Source organism: Bos javanicus, chromosome 23, assembly GCF_032452875.1.
Source record: "Bos javanicus breed banteng chromosome 23, ARS-OSU_banteng_1.0, whole genome shotgun sequence".
Taxonomy (NCBI): Eukaryota; Metazoa; Chordata; class Mammalia; order Artiodactyla; family Bovidae; genus Bos; species Bos javanicus.
This window is the reverse complement of record NC_083890.1, coordinates 33,185,772-33,213,467: the sequence shown is the minus strand read 5'-3', so window position 1 is coordinate 33,213,467 and position 27,696 is coordinate 33,185,772. Positions and strand designations below refer to the sequence as shown.

Genomic DNA, 27,696 nt, shown 5'->3' with positions numbered 1-27,696 from the left:
TGAACAAACAAAAATAAAACAGAAACGGACTCATAGACACAGGGAACAAACTAGTGATTGCCAGAGGTGGGCAGTTGGAGTGGGGGGAATGGGCAAAATAGGTGAAGGGGATTAAGAGGCACACACTTCCAGTTATAAAAATAAATAAGTCATGGGGATGTAATATACAGAATAGGAAATGCACTCAGTATTATCATAATAACTTATAATGGTGACAGATGATAATTAGATTTATCGTGATCATCTCACAATGTATATAAGTGTCGACTATGTTATACACCTGAAATTAACACATCATCATATATCAATTGTTCCTCAATAAAAAAGAAAATATGTGTGCACATAGTTTTTCTAACAGAGAAATGTGATAGAAGGATCAGAAAAGAATTTCAAGTATAAAAATAATTACATTTTTAAGAAGGGAAATTGTCCCAAACTTGGGCTGAAGTAGACCTTTGTTGTGTGGTAGGAACAGCAGCACCTTATGGATGTATCTAACATTTCTAATAAAATGTGCCATCGGTTTCCTGATAGATTTTCATGAGATAAGTATAATTCTGGGACTTCTGTGGTGGCGCAGTTGATAAGACACTTGTCAATGAAGGGGACATGGGTTTGATCTCTGGTCCAGGAAGATCCCTTATGCGGCGGAACAACTAAGCCCCTGCACATAACTACCCAGCCCACGCTCTAAAGCCTGTGCTCCGCAACAAGAGAAGCCAGTGCCGTGAGAAGCCTGTGCATTGCAACTAGAGAAAAGCCCTGGGGCAGCAATGAAGACCCAGCACTGCCATAAACAAACAAATAATAATTTAAAAAGAGTCCTTCTAGAATATTGATTTGTCCTACCTGCCTGACTTACATACTAAGCTAAGATACTAATGACCTTAAACTAGAAATTCTTTTTTAAAAAGTCTAATCGGCTATATACCAATACAAAACGTTTTTGGTGTTAAAAAAAATAAAAAGTCTATTATGTTAACGATCATCTAAATTACGTGGCTGTATATAAATGACATCATTTGTAACTTTTAAAACTAATAACATCTTTTAGATATATGAAGGTACACAGTTTTCTGAAATGTACTTTGGGTTTTCTAGACAGTTAAAGATGCTGGTGCAAGTTAAGTAGAGCAGGCGTCGAGGACCCAGTAAAGCTATGGAATCTGAAGCGCATGGTGTCTGGGCATCTGCAGAGGGAGGGCCCAGGAGCTCCATTCATTTGCATGTACTGTTTTTGTGGGCTATGATCTATTCATCATCTCCTGACTGGTTTCTTTTTAGCTTCAGAATTTCTTCTCCTCCAGGATAGCAACAAAAGTAAGGAGCTAAAATTTGGGACTTTCTGTATTCTGATTTTGGCTAAATGTGTTTGAAAACTCTTCCCAGTTTTCAAACTGGGCTTCCCTTTAATAGATATGTCTCCATGACCCCTGATTATACAGAGGACAGAAAAACAATCTGGGGAAAGAGTTCTTTCAAAAACCACACTGAAGGAAGGAAGGAAGCGGAAAGAAAAGGAAGCATGACGCTAAGGGAAGAATATTTTTCTTTGGGGAGCAAAGTACCTCCAGATTGTATCTTTTTTTTTTTTTTTAAGGTTCTGTGGGAGGATACCCAAAACACTCCTTGATTTGAAATGTCAGCCCTCCTGAATTTCAGAAATCTGGCTCTGGGTGCTATATGAACACAGCAGGGCAGAAGCAGGCCCTGGATAAGCCCTCGGCACACTGAAACTGACTCCCAGGTTCCCGACTCACCTTAGATGAGCTTCAGACCTGCTGAAGCCACCCCGAAAGACCTAAATGAATTGAACCATTTGGATGGAGAAAATAGAGAATCACGGATGAAAAAATCACGACTCCTCCTTTGTTTCTTAGCAGGCTCCTTCCTCCGTTAGTGTTTTGTTTTGAAGTGTAAATCACAATTAAGAGGATCAGTGAAAACAAAGCCTGGTAAAAGGAAAGATGATCAATGCATCCTGTCTACTGAAAAAGAGTGCAGTCCTGTGCAGGAGGGACAAAGTTCCCATTTTCTAACTCTTTTTCATTGACTATTCTAAAGCCTTTGACTGTGTGGATCACAACAAACTGTGGAAGATTCTTAAAGAGATGGGAATACCAGACCACCTTATGTGCCTCCTGAGAAACCTGTATGCAGGTCAAGAAGCAACAGAACTGGACGTGGAACAACGGACTGGTTCCAAATTGGGAAAGGAGTACGTCAAGGCTGTATATTGTCAGCCTGCTTATTTAACATATATGTAGAGTACGTCATGCGAAATGCCAGGCTGGATGAATCACAAGCTGGAATTAGGACTGCCAGGAGAAATATCAGTAACCTCAGATATGCAGATGACACCATCCTAATGGCAGAAATCAAAGAGGAACTAAAGAGCCTCTTGATGAAGGTGAAAGAGGAGAGTGAAAAAACTGGCTTAAAACTCAACATTCAAAAAACTAAGATCATGGCATCTGGTCCCATCACTTCATGGCAAATAGATGGGGAAAACAATGGAAATCATGACAGACTTTATTTTCTTGGGCTCCAAAATCACTACAGATGGCAACTACAGCCACAGAATTTAAAGACACTTGCTCCTTGGAAGAAAAGCAATGAAAAACCTAGACAGTGTATTGAAAGGCAGAGAAACACTTTGCTGACAAAGTCCGTATAATCAAAGCCATGGTTTTTCCAGTAGTCATGTATGGATATGAAAGTTGGACCATAAAGAAGACTGAGAGTTGAAGAATTGATGTTTTTGAACTGTGGTGTTGGAGAAGACTCTTGAGAGTCCCTTGGACAGCAAGGAGATCAAACCAGTCAATCCTAAAGGAAATCAATCCTGAATATACATTGGAAGGACCGATGCTGAAGCTGAAGCTCCAATAATTTGGCCATCTGATGCAAACGGCCGACTCATTGGAAAAGACTCTGATGCTGGGAAAGACTGAAGGCAGGAGGAGAAGGAGATGACAGAAGATAAGATGGTTGGATGGCATCACTGACTCAATGGACATGAGTTTGAGCAAGCTCCGGGAGATGGTGAAGGACAGGGAAGCCTGGCATGCTGCAGCCGTGGGGTCGCCAAGAGTTGGACACGACCAAGTGACTGAACAATAACAACAACAAACTCTTCTTCCAGGTCCCCAATCTAGCAACTTGACTGTGGTTTCAAAGCTTTTCCCTCTAAAGAAGTGGGGTATCGCCAGCCGCTTCCCTCCCTGAAAAGAGTGTGCCCAAAATATACCACTGAGCTGGTAGAGAAAGAGGGTGATCCAGTGCTGGCGCTTTATAGTTCACTGAGCTGCTCTGAACTTCAGTGGAAAAAACAGGGCTACCATTTAGTCTCTTGCCTCTAACTAAAAGAAAAAGCTAGCTGAAAGAGAAGGAGAAGAGGGAGAGAGAGAGGAAGAGGGAGGATGAGAGGGAGGAAGGGAAGATAGAGAGAGAAAAGATAAAAGAAAAGGAAGAGGAGAGGAGGGGGAGGAGGAGTGGGAGGAGGAGCAGAAGAAAAAGTCACTGTGACTCTAAATTCAGTGCTTAACCATGGCCATAACCTGGAGCAGTGAGGGGATGAGCTGAGCTTCCTCGTCAGGGCAGCTCTCTCTGTCTCTCTCAAATTATTGTCCACGGGAATTTGTAGTTATTAATCAGCATGCACATTTCAAAAAAAATTTTCCTCTTTAATTGTGAGTTCAGGTTGCCCATGGAGAAATTTTGTTATGACTGAGGGACCTTTATTTTGAGGCATTGGGCTCCTCTTTCCTCTCCTCTCCATCCTACTCCCTCTGGTTCCTGCTCTCAGATTTCTCTTCAGCTGAGAGGTGTTAAAAAACAATCTATGGTTTGTTTCATCTCTTCACAATTGTGTCAATCCCTCTTACCTACCTCTTCAAAGTAAGACCATTTTTTTTTTCCCTAGTGCTATATTGGGTGTGACAACAGGTTGAAAATGCCACCCATCCTCTCTCAGACCACAAACAGAGCTGAATCAGTGAACCCAGCCTTATAAACAAGGGCGTAGACCAGAGGAGGAGACCAAGACGTGATGAGGCCAGAGGAGGAGAAAGAAAGCAAGAAGAAAAAAGCACTGCAGCTTCTAGTGCAAGGTGAGCAGAAAGCAGCCAGCCCTTCAAACACACAGGAATCAAAAGCGAAAACACAAGCCTCATGAAACTGTCCTGAGTGGGGAGGTTCTGAAAGTCATTTTCTACTGCAGGTTTGAGAGACTTCTTCCATTATCTTGAGCTGCCCAACAGCTATAAACCAAAATCCCCAAAAGTTCAGCCTCGGTATAGGGGAAGGGTCTCAGTGGAAAGGGTCTCCGTGCTCCTCAGATAACCTTCCAGTCAGGTTTTGTGAAGTAGTTCTGTTGGGCCAGGCTTCTAGTCATGCCGTCAGCGAAGAAGCAAGCAAATTTGGAGAAAATGGGTCAGGGGTAAATAAATGGATGTGAGTAGGTAGGCTTTGTCCTGTGTGGACATGGCAGAAACAGTATAAATGTCAACTTCCTGTCTGCTAATATCATGAAAACCTGGAGTGGTGGTGGGGTGACAGGCAGCTGCTTCCTGAACCACCTTGAGGTGGAAGAAAGGCCCCCAGAGGTTAGCGAGAGTTGAGGAGGACAGTCACCCTTGCCCTCGGTGGGGGCAGGGGGTGGCAGCCCCAGTCCACCCCATGGAAGGGTAGCCACTGGGAAAATGTTAAACTCTCAGCTGATAGGTGAGATCATTTCTCATAAAATTTCATCCAAAATTTCATCATTTTAACAAAGTACAAAAAAAAAAGAGGAGGTGTCAAGGACTGCATGTGGTGGGGTAGAGGGAGTGGAGGCGGAAGTTCTACTTCTTGACCTAGATGTGACCTGGTGGTAAAACCTGCACATGCAGCCAGCTGCCTGGTTCGTACACAGGGCTCGGGTGTTACGTTCAGAATCCTATACTCGTCCCTGATGTTCCCGCGGAGCAGGGTGCCGAGCCAAGCACCAGGTGTTCCTGGAATAGCACTTGGTGGTGTTTCTTTCACTGGACTGTCTCTAAGAAAAGCTTTTTGCAAAAGTATGAACTAATATTGATTACAGATATTATCTGATAATACTAATTCTGTTAAGCTCCTGTTTGGACCAGGTAACTCTGTGAGGGGAGAGGTAACGTGTGTTTAAAAGGAAGATTCTTTCTCTTTTCTTCCTCCCTCCCTCCTCACCCACAATCCTTTCCTCACCCTCGGGAAAATTTGGGCCCTGTTTCAGCTTTTGCACCTCCCTAGGGTCTCATGGTTTTCTTTATGAAGATAATTCTAATGCCAGTGAAGGCATGTTTCTCCTAAGGAATTGAGGAGTGTCTGTCACTTGTTCTTCCGAGTTTTTGATGAGGTAATTAAGAGAGTTCAGTATGACTGCCCTCAAGTTATCGATGGGAAGATTTAGGACAAAGGATCTAGGTCCTTAGGCAGCAGGCACATGTGATGGGCAGAGTTGCTAGAGCAAGTCAAAACACTTTCAAAAAACAGGTGAGTCAAGACTGGGGAAGCCATGCCAGAGAAGTTTTCAAGGGATGAATGAACTCTTCCACAAACATGAAAACATATTCAACTAAAAAAAAAAAAAAAAGCCCCACTGTGGAGATATCTCACAGGCAAGGGGGACAGAGTTGGGTGAATAGAGTTTGTTGCATTGGGGCTGCTTTCTCAGAAATCTTTCATTTGCTATGCTAACCTCTGATGTGTCATAGTACATAGCACAAGCAGACACCTCTACACAACAAGCACAGACGCTGCAGGATCTAGGTCATGTATTCATTTTTAATCCAGTCTGTTCTGCTAGACTGGGAGAATCCCAGAGGGCAAAGGTCAATAAGACCTTGGCGTCTTCATTTCAAGCCTAGTAGGAACCAGTGTTCCGCAGACATTTTCTAAATGAATGAGTAAAGGATTCCCTGAAGTTCTCTGATCTCACTGAGATCAGAGATTTTAGAAGGTTCCTATCAACGTGTGGGAGGACCCCGGGAAAGCAGCAGGTGGGCACTGGGTCATGTAGTGTTAGGATGGCTGGGAACAAAGCTCTGCCCATGAACGAACTTTAGCCCACTTCCCAATACAGGGTGGAAACACACGAGACCTGATCTGGTTTTGAACATTCGGAAGAACCTGTGTTGCAGACCCTGTGCCCTGGTGACAGAGGGACTGATTTTTCTCATGTAAATTAATTAGCTAATCCATGCATTTTACAGTTAAACAGATGTCTTACACAATGTTACCTGTCCACCACTAGAGGAGACATTGTCAGATTTTATTGACAAAGGTAAGACTTCCATAAAAGGATCCCCTTCGTGGTGTTTAATAAGGAATTTCAGAGCAAGTGTTTATAATAAATATTCCTCCACCACTTTGCCTCAGGCTTCTGCCCCTGAAGGTCTTTTTCTTGGTTCCTCTCTTCTTTTTAAACCATAAAATAAAACTATATAAAAGACTCTTAGTAGAAATATTAAAAACTGGTATAAGGGTAATTTCGTGGGAATGTTATGAAATTTTGGTGAGAAAAAGTTCAGACCTTCCTTCCTTCCTTCTTGTATTTTCTGGATAAGATTTTCGCTGGCCCCTACCTAACACACAGACTACTCTGCTTCAGTAGTAATATTTAGTTCCCTATTCTCTGCACTCACTGGGATAGATGGCACATGTGAACGGAACTTGTGGTAAAAATAACCTTGCCACAAAGGACTCCACCCCTGCTTACCTTCCGCTGGATCTAGTGGTAAATATGTAGTGAGTGGTAAATGGCAAGTTTCCTGTATTCTACAGTGTGCATTGCCACACCACTGTCTCCAGTGGAATGAGCTAGAATGAAAAACGTATGCCTCTTTTGAAATGTGATGAGGCAACATTGAATTCAGAAATAGGATGACTACATTTTCTGTGCTATATTGCACTCTTTTGCACAATATGAAAGAACATAACATGAGAAACCAACAAAGAAGGAAATAGAACAACTGAGGTTGTTGGCTGGGCAGGCTGCAAGGGAAAGAGCAGAAAATTAAATGCCCCACCTAGCTAACATCCTCTCGTGGGTGTTATTTCTGTCTCCAAGGCTCTGAAATGTGCCTCTTGTCCATTATTCTCTCCCATTATCCATCCATTCATCTGTCCATCTATCCATCCATCCATCCACCCAAGATTCATTGGGCACCCTGCCATTCTAGCTGCTGGGAACACAGACTATCAGTGACATGCTGGTAAAGGTTAAAGAACTAGCTTCGGGGCGGGGTGAGGGGGAGCTGATTGGCAGTATTTGTTGATTTTCATAGTGGAAATACCCCTACTGTGACTGATTTCAGGTTACCAACATGGATGGCATCACTGAACACAAAGCTGGGAAGTGACACACAGTAGCACACCATGATATTGTGTTTTAATCCTACAGGTATAATAGATGCAAAAACCTCAAGTGTACAGGTATTCATTAGTTATATGGGGGTAACTAGGAAGTGATAAGTTTTGGGTAATTGTTAAGTTTGTTGTCAATATATTCAATTGTACATTTATGTAACTTAACTTTATATAACAGCTGTTTGTAAGGATCAGCTCACAACATTTCTGTTAATTGACTTTTGCTAACAGGCCTGAGTTGACTTTAGCATGACACTGGACAGAGAAATGTAATGTTGGCTGTCCACTTTGTGAGAGCCTTTTTTGGTCTGGGAAAGAAGATGTACACATATGTAAATAATTAGTAACCCTATACTTGATGTGGTGTCACAGCAGGGGAAATGCTGGGTATTAGAATTAGTGGGGAAGCACAGTAAGACACCCCCCACCACCTGGAATAAAATTACCTTGAGGAGAGCGTGATGACCTGAATTCAACACAAGCACCAGAATACACAGAGTGGGGTTGGTTTGAACTCAGCATGTGGCTCTTTCTTTTTCAATAATATTTTCTATCTCTACTCAGTATCTTCAGACCTAAACACCCTGGCACAATTGTTATCCTTGGCAGGGTGTTGACTGGGCAATGGAAAACAAGCCGAGACACCCAGCAGGGTGGGTGAGTACTGGGGCGATCAAGGACCCCTTACCCGGTGATCAGGTAAGAGGTGTCATCTGTTGAACTGTGCAGGCCCTGTCTTCAGCAGCGACACCACATGGCAACAAAATGAACAGCATGAATTGGATTGATGACGTCTTCCAATTCCCACAATTCCTGGCATTGATAGCAAAATTTATGCCCTTTGGAAGGAGAAAGTCCCTGAGATTTTTAGACAGTTTGGTAGCTGGCCAGAACTTAAGAGGTTTCCTCCTAATGTGGCGTATGTGGACTTAATAGCCAGAAAAAAAAAAAAAAAAAAAACACAACTAGGCTCTGTGACTGTCTATATTCTGATTTAGAGAGCAGGTTATAAGTGACAATCTACCACGTGTGTGTACGTGCACTTAGAGAAAAAGATGGTGGCCAAAATGTTAACAAGTGATTCCCTCTGGATGACAAGTTCTGCAGAGGGTTTACTTTTGTTTGCACAATTTAATAATTTCATGTTGTTGTTTTTTTCAAAAATTAATCGGTAGCTCAGTGGGTAAAGAATCTGCTTGAAGTGCAGGAGACCTGGGTTTGATCCCTGGGTCAGGAAGATCCCATGGAGAAGGAAATGGCAACCCACTCCAGTATTCTTGCCTGGAAAATCCTATGGATAGAGGAGCCTGGTGGGCTACAGTCCATGGGGTCGTAAGAGTCAGACACAACTTAGCAACTAAAGAGAGAGAGAGAGAAAGACAAGAGAGGTTAAAGATGGAAATTTAAAATACAACCATAATCCCAACAGCTGGAAATAACCACAGTTGGTATTTTGGTGCATGACCTTCTAGACCTTCTCCTATGCATGATATTTTCCTTTGTCACCTCTCACCAGCCTTAGGCTAGACTGTCTCTATTTCCTGACCTGCACTTCTGAGCACTAAGGGCCACAACAGTTCATACTATTATTGTAAACTTTTTAATACAGTAAGCCCTTCATCTCAGCTCACACATTGTTTAAAGATATATCTCTACTCAAGAGGGAGGAGATAAACTTATACACATATCTGATTCATGTGGTACAGCAGAAACTAACACAACATTGTAAAGCAATTATATGCCAATTTAAAAGATGACAAAATAATAAAAAGATACATTTCTAATCAGCCCCTTTTCATTCCCCACAGCTATTTCAAAGTTTAAGTCATTCTTTGTATCTTATTTCTTATTTCAGAGAAAATACAGACCATCTGTACATTAAATAAGTATTTTTCACACAATGTAAATTATTCTGTAAATACTATTTTATAAATCTTTTTCCTCTTACAATAGATGATGAATATTTCTTGCACGACTGCAAATAGTCTCCTACAATGAGATTTTATAATAATTTTTGAAACTTAAAAAATATTTTTATTATTTTAAAAGCAGTACATGCTCATTGTAGAAAAAATAGAAAGTACAGCTAAAAGGAAGAAAAATGAAATACCTATAACCCCATCTCAGATGTAACCATCGGACATAATTTTATATATGTCTATTTTATTAAAATACGTTCAGTCACTACAAAGATATGTTGTATAGCACAGGAAATATAGCCAATATTTTATAACTTTAAATGGAGTATAATCTATAAAAATATTGAATCACTATGTTGTACACCTGAAATTAATATAGTATTGTAAGTCAACTTTACTTCAATTAAATATATATATATATGTAAAACTACAAGAAAAAATAGGTTCTGTTAGGTATCACTCTATGTCATTTTTGATATGTGAATCTTATCTCATTAAATTCTCATAACACATTGTATAGTTGCTATTATGATGACAGTCTCCATTTGCTAGATGAGGTGACCCAGGTTCTAAGAACTAAGTATACTATCCAAATTTACATCACAGTAACCAATAGAATTAGGATTTGGATGGAGGCAGTCTGCCTCTGGAGGCTGAGTTCCTAACAACTCATCTACAGAGCTCTAAGCTTATAGAGAACATCTTCCCATGTTAAATATTTAATGAGAAATATTACTTTAATATTAGCATGGAAGCATATACACTACCATATGTAAAACAGATAGCCACTGGGAATTCGATGTGTGACACAGGGAGCTCAAACCTGGTGCTCTGTGACAACCTAGAGAGGTGTGGGGACAGGAGGGAGGTTCCAGAGGAAGAGGACATATATATACCTATGGCTGATTCATTTTGATGTGTGGCAGAAACCAACACAATATTGGGAAGCAACTATCCTTCAATTAAAAATAAATAAATTTTGAAAAAAGAAGTATTACTTTCTATGTCACGCTTATAGAGATCTATTATACCCGACAATCAGACAAATACTGAGTTTTGTTTACACATAGTTGTTTTAAGATTTTCATTTTCCATTCATAGTTATGTGCAAAATTACTTACATGCTGTGGATAAATTCTCAATTCACCTTCTTCCAAATGGTTAACCAGCCCTCCAAGTTTTATTCATTGAGTAACCTTTCTCCAGTGATTTAACTGCTACCTTTGTTCTTGCTTCTATCTTCTCTTGCTTTCCCTGAAACTTGTTTTATTTAGTATTTGCTATCTCTCCTGGATCTTGAAAATCTAAACTAGCTTTGAGTTTTCTGTATATTTACTTGGTGACTTGATTGCTATACTTGTTCATTCAACGATACTTATATGGAATACAACAGTAAATAAGATTTTAAACATCTCTAGAGGCTTAAAGTCTAGATTTATTATGTGCCAGGCAATGTTCTTAATGATTTAGAAATATCTCATCTAACCCTTATAACAAGGCAATAAGGTAGGTACTTTTTTTTTAGTCTCCAGTTTTCATATGAAAACATGAAGAAGTTAAGTAGCTTGCCTAAAGTCTCTTAGCTGGTAAATAGGGGGTTGGGGTAAGTCAATAGTCAATTTCCATTTAATGCAATAAATGTTATTTATTATGGGGAAGTACAGGGTTCTGTGAGAGCTCTTAGCAAGGGCCGTGAGAGTCAGGAAAGACTTTCAGAGAAAGAGACATCCAAATGATTCCTAAAGAATGAAGAGTAGACTGAACAGAGACTCCTGATGGGAACTGGGAGTGGGGAGAGGGAGGTGGGGGTAGAAATTGTTAAGCTGGAGAGAGCCACAGTATAAAGTCCTAGAAAAGAGAGCAATAGAGAATGTTATGTAATAGAAACTGAAAGAAATGATGTGTGGTTGGGACAGAGGGTGGGGTAGGGTAGGAGGGACGTGAAAGGTCCTGGGGTTGGAAGGGTCAACAGAAATACATCATCTTGTGAGTCCCTTTACAGAAATCTAACTGCAGTTAAATATCAGAGGAGACAGAGAAGGGTTTTAAGCAGGAGAAAGGTTAGCTGCTAGGTAGAGGATGGATGTCAAGGAGGGCAAGAGTGTGGGCAGAGTCAACTGTTTAAGGGTTCTCAATGGCACCCCACTCCAGTCCTCTTGCCTGGAAAATACCCTGGGCAGAGGAGCCTGGTAGGCTGCAGTCCATGGGGTCGCTAAGAGTCAGACACGACTGAGCGACTTCACTTTTACTTTTCACTTTTCACTTTTCACTTTCACGCAATGGAGAAGGAAATGGCAACCCACTCCAGTGTTCTTGCCTGGAGAATCCCAGGGACGGGGGAGCCTGGTGGGCTGCCATCTATGGGGTCGCAGAGTCGGACACGACTGAAGCGACTTAGCAGCAGCAGCAGCAGCAACAATCTAGGTGAGAAATGATGTCGCTTGTAGAGCAGTAGAAATGAGATGAAGAGAAACAAACAGGTGGATTCAGATGTTTCCTCTAAAGGAGTTTGACTCCTTGAACTTGTTTCACTGTTTAGAGAAACAGTGAAAAGAAGGGGATTCAGTGATTACAGTCTGGCCCTTGACTTAACCTAGTAATTCTCCCATATTACCATCTACGGCTTTGGTTCAAATGCAGATAATAAACAGACTAGACTTCCCTGGTGGCTGAGTGGTAAAGAATCTGCCTGCCAATACAAGAGACACAGGTTCGATCCCTGGATTGAGAAGAACTCCTGGTGAAGGAAATGGCAACCCACTCCAGTATTCTTGCCTGGGAAATTTCATGGTCAGAGGAGCCTGGAGGGCTACAGTACATGGGGTTGCAAAAGAGTCAGACATGATTTAGCAACTAAACAACAAGTAACAACAAGACTTAATATGCAGAGGAGAAAAGATAACTTGTCTAGAGTTACACAACCTGACATCCTCCTTCACCACTCACTAAACCCTTATTGAGGGAGATCTGCAAAGTTTATAGATGTGGGAAATGTTAAGTACATTATCTCTAGTGGTGGGATTAGGCAAATTAAAAAAATTTTGCAGCTTTATTGAGATATGTTTTGTGTACCATAAAATGTACCCATTTAGAGTATTTGGTTGAACGGTTTTGGGTATATTCAGAGTTGTGCAACCATTACCACAACCTAATTTTAGAACACATTCAATATCTCAAAAAGAAACCCTGTACCAGTAAGTAGTCACTCCCTATTCAAGGTTTTGCACTTCACCCAGCCTCAGGCAACCATTTAGCTACTTTCTGTAGAAATGGTGGGATTTTTCTATTCTGGACATCTCACATAAATACCATCATATAATATGCAGTCTTTTGTGGTTTGCTTCTTTCACTTAATGTAATGTCTTCAAGGTCCATTCTTGTTTAAAACATGTAACAGTACTTCATTCCCTTTAATGGTTGAATGACATTCCATTGTATGAATACACCACGTTTAATTTATACATTTATTAGTTAGTAGGCATTTGAGTTTATTCTACTTTTTGAGAAGATTGCAGCCGTGAACACTGACTGTATACCTTTTTGTGTGGAACTGTGTTTTCCAAAGCCACACCGTTTTATATTCCCACCTGCAATGTGTGACAGTTTCAGCATCTTTGCATCTTCTTTAATACTTGCTATTGTCTGTCTTCACATCCCAGTGGGTGTAAAGTGGTATCTCACTGTAGATTTGGTTTGCATTTCCCTAACAACTAATGATGTTGGGCAGTTTGTCATTGGCTATTTGTAGATATTCTTTAGGTAAATGTCTAGACAAATTCTTGGCCTATTTTAAAAACTGGGTTATTTATCTTTGTAAGCATTCTTTACATATTCTAGACACAAGCCCCTTATGGGATGTGTGATTTGCAAGTATTTTCTCCTATTCTGTGGGTTATATTTTATTGATGGTGTCCTTTGATACAGAAAATTTTATATTTTGATGTAATTAAAATTTTTCATTTGTTTGTTTACCTGTGCTTTATAAGAAACCATTGCCTAATCCTTTAGTCATTAAAGGATTTAAATCCTTTAATGTCATTAAAATTTGTTCCTACGATTTCTGCTGGGAAATCTGTAGCTTTAGCTTTTACATTTAGGCTAAGGTCCAAATTGAGTTAGTTTTTGCATATTGTGTAAGGAAAAAGTCCAACTTCTTTCTTTTGCATGTGGTTATTCAGCACCATTTGTTGAAAAATTCCCCCATCTGAACTGTCTTGGCATGCATAGTTTTATTCTTTATACTTTCCTTCCCCAAATTACCGAAAGACAGTAAGAAAGAACATCAAATCCACAATTCTCCTCCTTTTAATAGAAAAAGCAGTAGCTCATTAGAAACAGCATATGATCCAAACATTTCAGTTGAGTTGAATTTAGCTGGGGATCCTTTCTGACATAAGATCAAGTCATTCCTTTATCTTTTCCTCCCTGTGAAAACAGCCAGTCTCCTCTCAAGTCCTGCTGTTTTAGAGTTTACGAGAACAGAACTAAGTAATACTGAATTTCAGTGTAAAAGTAAAGTGAAGCTCCTTAAAAATAGCTAATAATTCCCTTAAGGATGTTATGTGTCAGATACGTGGGAGAAGTTACTCTTGTGTTGGTGTAGGAAATAAATGTAGTTTAGCTCCAGGAGTTATTTGATTATAATGCCAATTTTAAAATCTTGTCCAGGTTTCTGGAGAAGCACATACTGTTTGGTATTACACATGTGCCAAATGAAACTTTAAATGCTGAACTCCCTCCTCAGAGGACATTGCTTGTATCAGTCAACTGTATCAGTCTTTGGTGAGAGTATCTTGGTAACAGGTAACACTGTTAATGGTTTCACCCAGTGAGATCTTTTGGGAAAAAACTTAAGGAAATACTCTAGGAGTAGAAAAACTACATACAAAGATATGTTATTTACTATAGGCAAAAGTGGAAAAATATCTCAATGCCCACGAAGCAGGTGAGAGATAAATAAACTAGGTTCTACAGTGAAATAGAACCCTAAATAATAACTGTGGTCTGGTAGTCACATGAATGCACATACTAAATAATGTTGAAGTGAGCAAAACAGAATTTTCACATACACCTTAATTGAAAATGGTCTAAGGATGGATGGATGCTGACAAAGCTTAAAACTAATATAATATTAAAATCCATTTGATCTTTTTGCACAGAAAAAAAAGGCTACTTGAATGTAAAGTGGAAATAAAATTCTTTCTGAAAGCCAAAATAAGCAACTTTTATAAGCATAAGATAAGTAAAACAAAATAAATCTCTTTTTCTTAGTTATTTCCCAGTTTGTCGAATCCTTATTTTGATAGCTAGGAAGAAAGAATACAACTTTGGAAAGAAGAAAGTAAAGATTTCTCAGAATTTGGCTATTGAGAATTCTCATTCCCAAGAAATGCAATCCATGCCTTAATGGAGCATTATTTCTTTGATGTTGATGAATTACATTACGAATGTGTCTGCAGAGAGTTTGGGGTGAGAAAAAGTTTCAGTTGGGGATACAGGGAGGTATGCTAATTTACTGGGGCTGCTGTAGCAAAATACTAACACCACAGAAATGGATTCTCTGCTGGTTCTGGAGGCTAGAAGTCTGAAGTCAAGGTGTTGGCAGGACTCTGAGGGGAGCCTGTTCCATGCTTCCTCCCAGCTCCTGGGGACTCCCGTCAGTCCTTGGCACTCCCTGGCTTGCAGACACATCATTTCAATCTTTGCCTCTGTCGTTACATGGCACTCTCTCCCTGTGTCTCTGTATCTTCTAAAAGTGTATGGATTACAGGCCCACCCAGTATAACCAATATAACCAATCCAGTATAACCTCATTTTAACTAATCATACTTATAATAACCCCATTTCCAAATATGGTTACCACCTGAGGTACTGTGTTAGGACTTCAATCTTTTGGGGAAGACAAAGTGAGTGATAGTTGTTCAGTCATGCCCAACTCTTTGCAACCCCATGGACTGTAGCCTGCCAGGCTCCTCTGTCCATGGAATTCTCCAGGCAAGATTACTGGAGTGGGTTGCCATTTCCTTCTCCAGGGGATCTTCCTGACCCAGGGATCCTGCATTGCAGGAGTCTTTACCATCTGAGCCACCAGGGAAGCCTACTACTATTAAGAGACATTTCTAAGTTTGAAGACAGGTCAACTTAAAAAGTATCAGCAGATACATGCTTGACTTTATCTTATAATCTATAGACAATACAGTCGAATATGTAATGAATCCATACACCTCTTCCAAAGGAATACCCAAGACAGAAGGGAGGACAAAATTCAACCCTTAACAGGTGGCCATGGAAATATTATTCTGATTCATTCCAGAATGTTCTCAGAACAAAATCTAGGCCCGTGACAGGTCCTAGGAGTATCCACTCAGGAAAAGTAGTTGGTAATGGGGGATTAACTCAACATTCAGAAAACTAAGATCATGGCATCCAGTCCCATCACTTCATGGCAAATAGATGTGAAACAATGGAAACAGTGACAGACTTTATTTCTGGGGCCTCCAAAATCACTGCAGATGGTGACTGCAGCCATGAAATTAAAAGACGCTTGCTCCTTGGAAGAAAAGCTATGACCAACTTAGACAGCTTATTAAAAAGCAGAGACATTACTTTACCAACAAAGGTCCGTCTAGTCAAAGCTATGGTTTTTCCAGTGGTCACGTATGGATGTGAGAATTGGACTATAAAGAAAGCAAAGCACCAAAGAATTGATGCTTTTGAACTGTGGTACTGGAGAAGACTCTTGAGACTCCCTTGGACTGCAAGGAGATCTAACCAGTCCATCCTAAAGGAAATCAGTACTGAATATTCATTGGAAGGGCTGATGCTGAAGCTGAAACTCCAATACTTTGGCCACCTGATGCAAAGAACTGACTCATTTGAAAAGACCCTGATGCTGGGAAAGATTGAAGGTGGGAGGAGAAGGGGATGACAGAGGATGAGACGGTTGGATGGCCTCACTGATGCAATGGACATGAGTTTGAGTAAGCTCCGGGAGTTGGTGATGGACACGGAAGCCTGGCGTGCTGTAGTCCATGGGGTTGCAAACAGTCGGACACGACTGAGCAACTGAACTGAACTGAATGGAGGATTGGTCCTATGAGAGTAGGATCGATTGCTCTAATAGACTGCTGACTATTCTTCCTGAGAGGGTGGCCTCACTTCTGGCTGACCAAGGAAATAATGGTTAAGCCTGATGCGTGAAGACAGATGGAGGCTATCGCAGGGGAGCTTCTCTTTCCTGGATTCTGTATTTCCATGTAGAGGGACACACAGTAGAGAAATGCCCCTGTCCTCATCCCGCCCTCATTCAGCCTTCTCAGTGGAGGAGGAGTGACTGAGTTCATCGGTGAATTTGGAAGATGGCTCTGAGCATGCTCCAACCATCCTCTTTGTCTCCTCTTTAGAGCCAGCTGCCTCTATGTCCTCTGTTCTTCCACACACTAAACTGTCCTAGGGCAGTGTCCCATGGGGGAGGCTAGCAGTTGTCCAGTGCTGCTTATGACCGGGCGGGTAAGTCTGCCCAGTTCTGGGGAGGAGGGTGGATGGAGATTAACCCATCACTTGGCCAAGAGATCAAAGCCACACTGTCCAACCTGGTCTTTGTCTACATTGGAAATGTGTCTGCATTTCCTGTAGTACAGGTGTTATTTTGATTTTCTTCTGCCTATTTTCTCTAAGTTTCATATGGTTCTAAATTCAGAGGGGGAAAAAAAGATGCCTCTCTAGGTTTCTTGCACCTCCAGAAAAGGATGCACTTAGCTCATCTGCAGATGCTCCCTCTGCACCAAGATACCAGATGTGACAGACATATGGGAAGAATACGGAGGATGCCTGTTATTAACCTCCATCTCCCAAGCCCTTCCTTGTTTCACAGTCATGAGTGAGGGGCAGGATGTGCTAAAGCCCCGAAAGGGGCAGTGGTGAGAATAAGAGGATGCTTTGTCCATTTCTAGCTGCTTTTGTGCCCATTTATCAATCAGCAAACATTTAAGGAGAGTCTGCTCTGGGCAAGGCGCCATCCTAGTCCCCACTGGGAACACAAAGAACCGTAAGGCAAACAAAGTCCATCCTCAATAGATTTACAGTCTTGTTGGAGAAACAAGGCACATAAAAAAGACAAGTTACAAAACAAGACAGGATGTGGTCAGTGCCAGTGAGTTTTACAGGCAGTGAAAGAGCCATGAAAATTCAGAGGAAGAACACTACGGAACACTTTGAACTGATAAGAAACTAGGGAGACTTGTAGGAGAAGGGAGTATTCCAGGCCAGGCAAACTGTGTGTGAAAAGTTAGAATGTTCAAGATATTTTAGCAAGCAATTGGAGCAAGGTTTAAGGAGTCCCTGCTCTGTGAAGCCAGGGGATGAGGTGGATACAGGATAATGTGGTTGTCAAGAGAGTGGGCTCTGAAGTCAAATGTGTAGACTGGAACTCCAGCTTGGACTCATCGGGCAGCTCTAGGGCAAGTCATTAAAGTCTATAAGCTTCAGTTTCCCCATCTGTGTGCTAGGTGCTGAGGTTACAACACTAAGTAACAAAAGTCCTATTTAATATTTTGTGCTTACTGTATGGCAGGGGTGCTATTTTAAGAACTTTATGTATTAATTTATTTAATCTACACAGTAACTCAGGAAAGTGGGTGCTTTTATTAGCCTTGTTTTATAAATAAAGAGGGCTTCCTTGGTGGCTCATATGATAAAGAATCTGCCTGCAATGCAGGAGACCAGGTTCAATCCCTGGGTCGGGAAGATCCCTGGAGAAGGGAAAGGCTACCCACTCCAGATTTCTTGCCTGGAGAATTCCATGGACAGAGGAGTCTGGTAGGTTACAGTCCATAAGGTTGCAAAGAGTTGGACACAATTGAGCAACTAACACTACCACTATAAATGAAGAAAGTGTGGTCCAGAGAGGTGAATCTCCTTGCTCTAGGTCTTACAGCCCACAAGGAGCAGAGGCTGGATGCCCACCTGAGCAGTCTGGTGCCAGAATCCATGCTCTTAACTCATTGTGTGAACTGGCCTTTGAGGTGGAAGGTTCTCAAAGGGTGTGGCAGGGCAATATGCAATGGCATACATCGTGCGGTAATGACCTTGAGCACCAGATAAGGAAAATAAGAATATCATGCAACTGGAATTCTTTTCCATCTACTGTTTTGCTGGTTAAATAAGTTGCTTTGGACTTATAATTATAGGTTCCATGTGGCCACTGAAGGCCTTGCAGGAGAGACAAATAAAAAAACTATTTTAGGATTGTTCTTTTTGTGACATAAATTGTGGTTTGGCGAAAAGAGAGTTTGGAGGTAGCGGGCACTAATTATAAGGGATGATAAGGCCTGTATCTAGGGCAGGGGCTGTGGGAATAAAAACTAAGGGAATAAAAACCTATTTGAAAGATGCTAAAAGGAAGAATATTAGCATCATTTAACAATACTTAATATACTAGTCTGTCATAATATTTATGACAGATACAGAGTTGTGGTTTTTAAAGGACTCTGCAATCTCTAATTAATTAATCTAGTCAACATGCCAAGAGACATCGTTAATTGTTAAAGGAGGCAGTTGATCTCAAGAAAGCATAGTTTTCTTTCATAGTCCATCTTTTTATTTGGTTTTCATGGTATTATACATTGCCTGAGAGAGGTGAGAGAAAAGAGACTTCATGTTTGCTTACTGTGCTAAGTTTTGAGACTACTTAAAGAATAGCATTTGAGAAAGGGTAACCTAGAGCTAAAACAGGAGATTGTCCATGGGTGGATGTAAAAACGTGACAATTCTGGCCACATTAGTTCTATGAAAACCTCACAATTTAGATAATGAAGTACATCCGTTAATCTTCAAGAGCAATATTAGAAAAGTCAATAGCTGCATTTGCTTGATGTTTTAGGATTCAGTGGTCTGGAAATGGAAGAATTGTTCATAATACCTCTGTTCTGTTTGAGGCCAGGTGGGAGAGAATTTGAGCTCCAAATTCCACTGGGGCAGGAATATCTAGTCCTCCAACATTTAACCCCTTCCTTGGTTGGCTCTGGAGACCTCAGTAGAGGAGGCCGGAAGGTTTTGTGTGTTCAGACATGAACATCTTTGGGGGAACCATCATTCTGCCTACCTTGGAAGGAGAAATCTTTAGGTCATTCAGTCCAGTTAAGACGGGGAATGCTTTTACAAATTATCTGCAGATCAGTGATTTTTCAAGACTGCTTTATTGTAAAATAAAACATAAAGAAAAATATGCAAAACAAATATATAGCTAATGAATTAGTATAAGGCAGATACCACTGTAACTTCTACCGAGGTCTAGAAGTTAAACTTTGATGGCCACTGCCCAAACCCCTTCCTCCATATGCCCCTTCCCTACTCTAATCAGTAACCTTCAAAATCACTCATCACAATTCTGGATAAATTAATTTTCCTTTGTCTTGCAAGAGTTTCAAACTCTAGAAATTTGTAGGATCTCTGATTGTCACAACTGAATAAACTGAGTACTTGGAAACTTTTACACGATCAACTGCAGCATGAAGAAAATGATTGCCTCATGTAGAGAAACAGAATGGGATTAGGTGAAAGGCACAATAAGCAGTATATAATCTTTCTTTTTCTCCCTTGGCTCTGGTACAATTTCTTCTCTCTAGCTATGGAGAAGAAATAGAGCCTGTGAAGTCATGCTTCCCATCTCAAGTTCTCTGTGCTTTAAAGAGATCTTGATGCTCAAGATCTTAGCCTGGGACCCCTGAGGCATCAATCAGCACATAAAAGTCAGATGGACAGATTGCCATCAAGCTTTCTGCACAACCCACGCTAAGGCATCTTACAAAGCTCCTTATATAATGGCAGCAATAATAATATAATTAAAGTATACATATGATTGACTGAATGATTCTTTCTGGGAATAAAGCACTCAGCGGGGCAATTTCTTGGGGGAGTGGGAATGTTTTTCACACTTGAGCTACAGAAGTAAGTCACCACTGGGGAAATCACAAACCAGATATTTAATTGTCATTATACAAAATCTGCATGGAGTTTTATTGTCTTATCACCCTTATTAATATGGCATTAAGTTTACCAAATTACCTAACTCTAGCCCCAAATGTTTTGTTTAATACTGTGTTTTTGATTCCTGTATCAGACAGCTGGGATGCCATGTGCTGGGGCCCTGTCGAGATGGGAAATTATACATTTGATGATTATGAAATTGGGCTTGATTGATTTAATCACCGTAATCACTGGCATTGTGCAAATATGCAACCGGGAGGTTTTCATTCTGACAATTATGTACGATGAAGTCATGTTACACGGGAGGCTCATCCCTGTGTTTATTTCTGTCTAAATGGGAAGGAGGATGGAGAACTAGGCATGATCCAGGGTACAGCACTCTTGGGTGAGTCCACAGCCCACAGCCCACAGCCCAGGAAAGATAAGTTCAAGTAACCAGCTTGATGAAGTCACTGCGCTGTACCTGGCTCCCTCTGGATTTGGGATGCAAAGATTTTGTATCTAATTCAGTATGTGATTATGCCATTACCTCTCAAGGAGGATTAAAGGGCAGAGTATCTGGCACATGGTGGGGGCTCCCTGAGGTCTGCCTCTTTTCCCATGATGAGTCCTTTGGGGGAGTCCAGGGGTGGAGCTACTCCAGACCATCACCCTCCTCTGTAACCACCTGTTACCCTGAACACCCTGGGGAGAAGCCGGCTGGAGGGGCGTGAGTGCTTTCCTCCCTCCTGGCACTAGAGATGGTTCAAGTTATTGACCAAAGGAGTCATTGGGAAGTGGTACAGAATCAGGCAGGGGAGCTAGTCAGTCTTTGAGAAAGGCTTTGAGGAAAGCTAGCAAAGCCTACGCCAGTCTCATCATTATCAATCTCAGAACTCTGGCTGGGAAAGAAGCGTGCTGCAGCTCGGGAAATTGGCTCATTTTCACTGCGTTCTGGGGAGTGATTTGGGAGGAGGCTGTGTGTGGGAGGGTGGAAGTGGGCACTGAGAAGAGAGAAGGATGCGGGGGGAATCCTGGGACTAAGATATTGCCCAAAGGTAGTGTAACAGACAAAGACACCTGGTCTACTGCCACCACGCACGGAATCACAGTGGAAGGGAGGAGGACTCTGAGGACCACCTGCTCTAACCCCTTCATCTTGCTGCTGAGGGACTGAGACCTGGCAAGAGTGACGAGGATCACACAGCTGACAGGAAGGCAAGTGGTCTTTACAACACAGGTCTCCCAACATTGTACACGTTTCCCAGGTGACTTGCTACACTTACAAATTCGTTTACAACATCTAATTGGCCCCTCACTGCAACAAAAGATCCTGCATGCTGCACCAAAGACCTGAGGCAGCCAAATGAATGAATAACTAAATATTAAAAATACATATAATTGGCCCTTCTTTTAACTGGCATAAACCTTCCATTAGGGCAAAACTTTGCTGCATGAATTAAAGAATATACTAGTTATTTTCCTGTGAGCTAATATGAGATGTAATTTAATCCTCAAGGGAGCTCTGTAGGTAGGTATTTTCATTATTTTCTTTTATGGATGAAGATAATTGAAGATTCAGAGAAGGTACATGATTCAGAGATTAAATGTCAGGCCCTTGAATTGGAACCCAGGTCCTCAGAGTCCTCCAAGCCCCACGTCTCAGCTGCAAGACCCCAGCCCTGTGACACGCAGTGAACTTTCATACTTCACAGCTTGACCCCGCGCATCCAAGGTTGACTTCAATTGCTATTCCTATATCAAGGATTTGTATTCAGTTATCAAGCAGTAGCTTAAGGATTCTGAGCTACCACTGGCGCCAAGACGGAAGGCGAGCCCTCTCTCGCTTGGGGGGAGCATCTCTGGGGTATTTTCAGTGTCTGCTCCTGATAAGGTCACTCCTTGCTGAGCAGAAGCACTTTTTATACCCAACCTCCAGCCAGACGACCTGTGGATTAGAACCTTAGTCTGTAACAAATCCTTGTGCTTGCGGCTATATCAGTGGTTCTCAGCTGGGGCGATGGTGCTCCCCCAGTGTCTGGAGACATTTTTCATGGTCAAAAATAGCAGGTGGGGAATGGAAGGTTGCTACCGGCCTTTAATGAGAAGAGGGTAAGGATGCTGCAAAAACAAGCAGGACTGAGGTGAGGCAAGTGAAGCACCTAGGATGCACGATTTAAGGAGGCACTTACTCTCAGAGTCATGCAAATGATGGACCAGTACTTGCAGGTCCCTGAAAGCAAGTGCCTCCTTAAACTGTGTGCCCCAGATGTCCCATTTCCTGCACCCCAGTCCCTGGCCTGCCATAAACAGTAGGCTGTCTTGATGCACAAGACAGCCTCCAGCAACACAGAGCTAGCCAGCTAACCTGCCGTAGAGCCCAGGATAAGAAACCCGAACTACATCAAGGTATCAATTGCCTGAACAATACTGAATAGGGTTACACCTTTCAGAGACAGTGCCTTTGACTCCTACCTGCTTCTACAGGTGGCCAGTTACATCAGCTCATTGCTTTTCTTTCTCTTCAACCAGTTTCCCATCACTCAGTTCAGTTCAGTCGCTCAGTCATGTCCGACTCTTTGCAATCCCACAAATCGCAGCACACCAGGCCTCCCTGTCCATCACCAACTCCCAGAGTTCACCCAAACCCATGTCCATCGAGTCAGTGATGCCATCCAACCATCTCATCCTCTGTTGTCCCCTCCTCCTCCTGCCCTCAATCTTTCCCAGCATCAGGGTCTTTTCCAATGAGTCAACTCTTTGCATGAGGTGGCCAAAGTATTGGAGTTTCAGCTTCAACATCAGTTCTTCCAGTGAACACCCAGGACTGACCTCCTTTAGGATGGACTGGTTGGATCTCCTTGCAGTCCAAGGGACTCTCAAGAGTCTTATCCAACACCACAATTCAAAAGCATCAATTGTTTGGTGCTCAGCTTTCCTTATAGTCCAACTCTCACATCCATATATGACCACTGGAAAAACCATAGCCTTGACTAAATGGACCTTTGTTGGCAAAGTAATGTCTCTGCTTTTGAATATGCTATCTAGGTTGGTCATAACTTTCCTTCCAAGGAGTAAGCGTCTTTTAATTTCGTGGCTGCAATCACCATCTGCAGTGATTTTGGAGCCCCAAAAATAAAGTCTGACACTGTTTCCACTGTTTCCCCATCTATTTCCCATGAAGTGATGGGACTGGATGCCATCATCTTAGTTTTCTGAATGTTGAGCTTTAAGCCAACTTTTTCACTCTCCACTTTCACTTTCATCAAGAGGCTCTTTAGTTCTTCTTCACTTTCTGCCATAAGGGTGGTGTCATCCACATATCTGAGGTTATTGATATTTCTCCCAGCAATCTTGATTCCAGCTTGTGCTTCCTCCAGCCCAGCGTTTCTCATGATGTACTCTGCATATAAGTTAAAGAAGCAGGGTGACAATATACAGCCTTGACGTATTCCTTTTCCTATTTGGAACCAGTCTGTTGTTCCATGTCCAGTTCTAACTGTTGCTTCCTGACCTGCATATGGGTTTCTCAAGAGACAGGTCAGGTGCTCTGGTATTCCCATCTCTTTCAGAATTTTCCGCAGTTTATTGTGATCCACACAGTCAAAGGCTTTGGCATAGTCAATAAAGCAGAAATAGATGTTTTTCTGGAACTCTCTTGCTTTTTCCATGATCCAGCGAATGTTGGCAATTTGATCTCTGGTTCCTCTGCCTTTCTAAAACCAGCTTGAACATCTGGAAGTTCATGGTTCACGTATTGCTGAAGCCTGGCTTGGAGAATTTTAAGCATCACTTTACTAGCGTGTGAAATGAGTACAATTGTGCAGTAGTTTGAGCATTCTTTGGCATTGCCTTTCTTTGGGATTGGAATGAAAACCGACCTTTTCCAGTCCTGTGGCCACTGCTGAGTTTTCCAAATTTGCTGGCATATTGAGTGCAGCACTTTCACAGCGTCATCTTTCAGGATTTGAAATAGCTCAACTGGTATTCCATCACCTCCACTAGCTTTGTTTATAGTGATGCTTCCAAAGGCCCACTTGACTTCACATTCCAGGATGTCTGGCTTTAGGTGAGTGATCACACCATCATGATTATCTGGGTCGTGAAGCTCTTTTTTGTACCGTTCTTCTGTGTATTCTTGCCACCTCTTCTTAATATCTTCCCATCATTAGACAAGTTGTATACAGAGTTTTTGAGAGAACCTAGGTGTTCCAGGGCAACAGCTCTCAAATTTTAGCTTGCATCAGAATCATCTAGAGCTTGTTAAACTGCAGACCTCTGGGCCCCACCCCAGTGTCTCTGATTCAGTAAGTCTGGGGTAGGGCCACCTGGAAATGTCATTTTTGCACATGCTCCCAGGTGATACTGTTACTTCTGGTCCATTGACCACAGTTTGAGGACCATTATTCTAGGGCCTGGTTATGCAGAGTGGTCCAGGGACCTGGGAGTATCTGATCACCTGGGAGAAATTCAGATGCTCCAGCCCTCCCCTGTTGAGCTGCTATGGGTAAAAATCTGAATTTGCAAGTTAACAGATCATGCACATTAAACTCTGAGGCGCTGGCCTCAGAAGCAGTGGTTCTCCCTTCTGGTTGTGCATTAGAACAACCAGAGGAAGCTCTTTGACTTACTGAGTGAAGAATCTTTATTCACTATTCTTTATGGGAGGGGCAGTTTTGAATCACTGGGTGTGGGGGTGGTGGGGGGTGGGGGGATGGGGGAGGTGAGACCCAGTGTACACTTGAATTGTCAGGGTGCCCACTAAGCCACCAGGCTGCAGTCTAAGGTGGACGGATAGGTCCAGGACCAGTGCAAGGATGGGTTTCGCTGACAAGGTTCCCTGTAACCTGCCCTGCCCTACTCTCCAACTTCACCTCCTTTCACTCTCTCTCCTACTTGCTCTGGAGAAGGCAATGGCACCCCACTCCAGTACTCTTGCCTGGAAAATCCTATGGGTGGAGGAGCCTGGTAGGCTGCAGTCCATGGGGTCGCAAAGAGTTGGACATTACTGAGTGACTTCACTTTAACCTACTTGCTCAGCCAAGCATCCGGCCACTGCCCCTCCCCTATTTCTGTTCTTCCACCCTTCTGAGCTCACTCATCTCAGGACATTCCTACTTCAGGCTTCCCTTCCTGGAGAGACTTCCCCAGAGTCCCCTCCCACCGATCCCAGACAGCTCCTGGCTCCACTCTTTCTCTCCCACTGCCCTATCTGATCTTCTTCAAGGACTTGTTACTCTTACTAGGTGAAATTATCTATTGATTACATGTTTATCATCTGCCTCCTCCACCAGAGCAAGACAGAACTGCTTCACAGAGTAGGTGCTCAGTAAGTATTTGTGGGATAAACAAAATGAATTAGTTTGGGCATAGTTTTAAGGCTCAGAGTTCAAATGCCTTTTATAAGAGAGATAATCTTTGAAGTTCCTGGGTAGGAAGTTTGGGAAAAGAAGAGAGCTGAGGCAGGCAAGGCATGGAAGCTTCAGGGGAAAGAGAGGGCATAACAAAAAGGCCCTGTTGTTGGTGAGAGCAGAAGGAACCATGAAAAACAGAAACACCTAATCTGGATGTTTACTTTGTGAGGGATGTGTTGGAAATCCCTTACTCCTTCTCTCCGACAAAGTCTTCAGTAGAGTCTACATCACCCAATAACAACTTTGGAGGGGAGAGCATTATTACGTTGTTGTTGTTTAGCTGTTAAGGGCTATTTGGGGGAAACTGAAAGTGTTTCTGAATTCTGCATATGGATTGTCACAGCACTAAGAATGGAGGGACAGGTTTCAGGAAGCGAGAACAAAGACTGAGGAGAGCTAGTAACTGGGCCACTTCTCAAATACAAAGCCCTGGCCTTTCTCCCATGACAGGTAAATGTGACCCCCTTGAGGAGGAGCCCGAGAATGTGTTTAACTTAAAGTTAGAACAGTAATCTGTGGGGAACCACACATTTCTCAGGGTATAGCTTCCAGGCCCACATGAACACCATCCCTGGGTATGAAGAGCGAGCAGAGAGAGACTGGTGAGCCCGTGTGGCTATGTTTTTAAAGAATGGTGGGGTGGAGAGAAGGGTAGAAATTCTAAAGGTGGGAAATATTGGGCTGATTGTCAGGAGAGACAAAACGTAGATTTTAACTGAGTCTCTGGTGTTATTATACGGTGGTAAAGAGCCCACACTCTGCAGTCAGATGACCTGTGTTTGAATTCTGGCGTCATTATCAATGAGCTGTGTGATCTTGGGCAAATAGCATAAATTCTTGAAGTACCAGTTTCCCCATCAGGAAATGGAGATAATAATAGTACCCACCTCATGCTAGTGTGAAAACCAGATGAGATAATCCAGTGTCTGGAACATGCTCCAGTCTACCTATGACTGTATTATTGTTGTTTTGCAGTTGTTACTGTCGCCATTGCTGTGGTTGTGGTTGTTGAAGAAAATACTAAAATGAATTACTAAAGGAATGATTCGGACTTAGAAGAAGAAGCAAAGACCACCAGCAAGGGTAGCATTCACCATACTTAATCACAGTTTCAGCACAGACTCTTTCCATTCAGAGTAGACACTGGCCAGAAGCAATGACATGGGTTCACTAACAAGAAGCCAGCCTGACATCATTGCTTGATTTGCCAGGACGACTTAGATCAGTGGGATCAGGGTGACCTGTTGCATCTGGATTCAGCAAGTCACTGACAAACACTTTCAGCATATCCCCATGGACAAGATGGGGACGTCTACTGGATGTGGGGATGATGGAGCCGGTTATGACTGACTGGCTGATGCCTACCTGGCAGGATCCCTGGCAGCCTACTGTGACTCTCTCCTATCCCTTTCAAAATTTTAATCAATGGTTTAGCATGGGTATTTTGCAACTCTATTTTTGGCAGCATTATTTTTCATCTTATGTATCGTTAAGAGAAAGTCCTGGATACAATACAGATGAAAGGAGAGTTGCTCTGATGAAAGGGTCAGATGACAATGGGGAGGATGCCCTTCATCTCCTGAAGGAGCTGTGGAAGCTTTAGAGCTCTGTGGTTTGAAAACTGAGCTAGAAGGAGCTATACAAGCCACACTTGACAGATTTGTAGATAAGAACACTGAAAGCGGTGACTCCACTGCCTGAGAGTGCTGGGTTCCCAAGGCATAGGAGACAATATGATGAATTGCCCAAGAGCTTGGCCTTTAAATACAGCAAAAATGGATGTGACTCTGAACAAGTTACCCAAGCCAAGTCACAAATTCTTCAACTATAAAATGAGAGTAATTGTGTCTACCTCATAGGGTTATTTGTGAGATTCAAGTGGAAAAATGGCCATAAGAGCTTTTGATGTATTATTCTTTTTAATATTATTATCATTAATTATCTTTACTTGATGAAACCAAATTCAGCAAAATGACATTTAACAGGGTAAAAATAAAATCTTTTTATTTTAT

The 27,696-nt window shown here is 42.1% G+C and overlaps 1 protein-coding gene and 1 long non-coding RNA gene across 5 annotated transcripts in view; one reads left to right on the top strand and one right to left on the bottom strand.

Moving 5' to 3' along the window:
• The window catches only part of RIPOR2 (RHO family interacting cell polarization regulator 2), a 212,917-nt gene that overhangs the window by 120,598 nt on the left and 64,623 nt on the right, over window positions 1-27,696 (bottom strand). The window lies entirely within an intron of this gene.
• On the top strand, window positions 1,437-21,916 carry LOC133236605 (uncharacterized). Of its 2 annotated transcripts, XR_009732937.1 has the most exons (4): window positions 1,460-3,145; window positions 3,926-4,112; window positions 6,231-7,232; window positions 7,335-21,916. It is a non-coding gene; the product is annotated as an uncharacterized LOC133236605 (long non-coding RNA). The 2 variants fall into 2 exon arrangements; XR_009732936.1 differs by having other exon boundaries at window positions 1,437-3,145; window positions 6,231-21,916.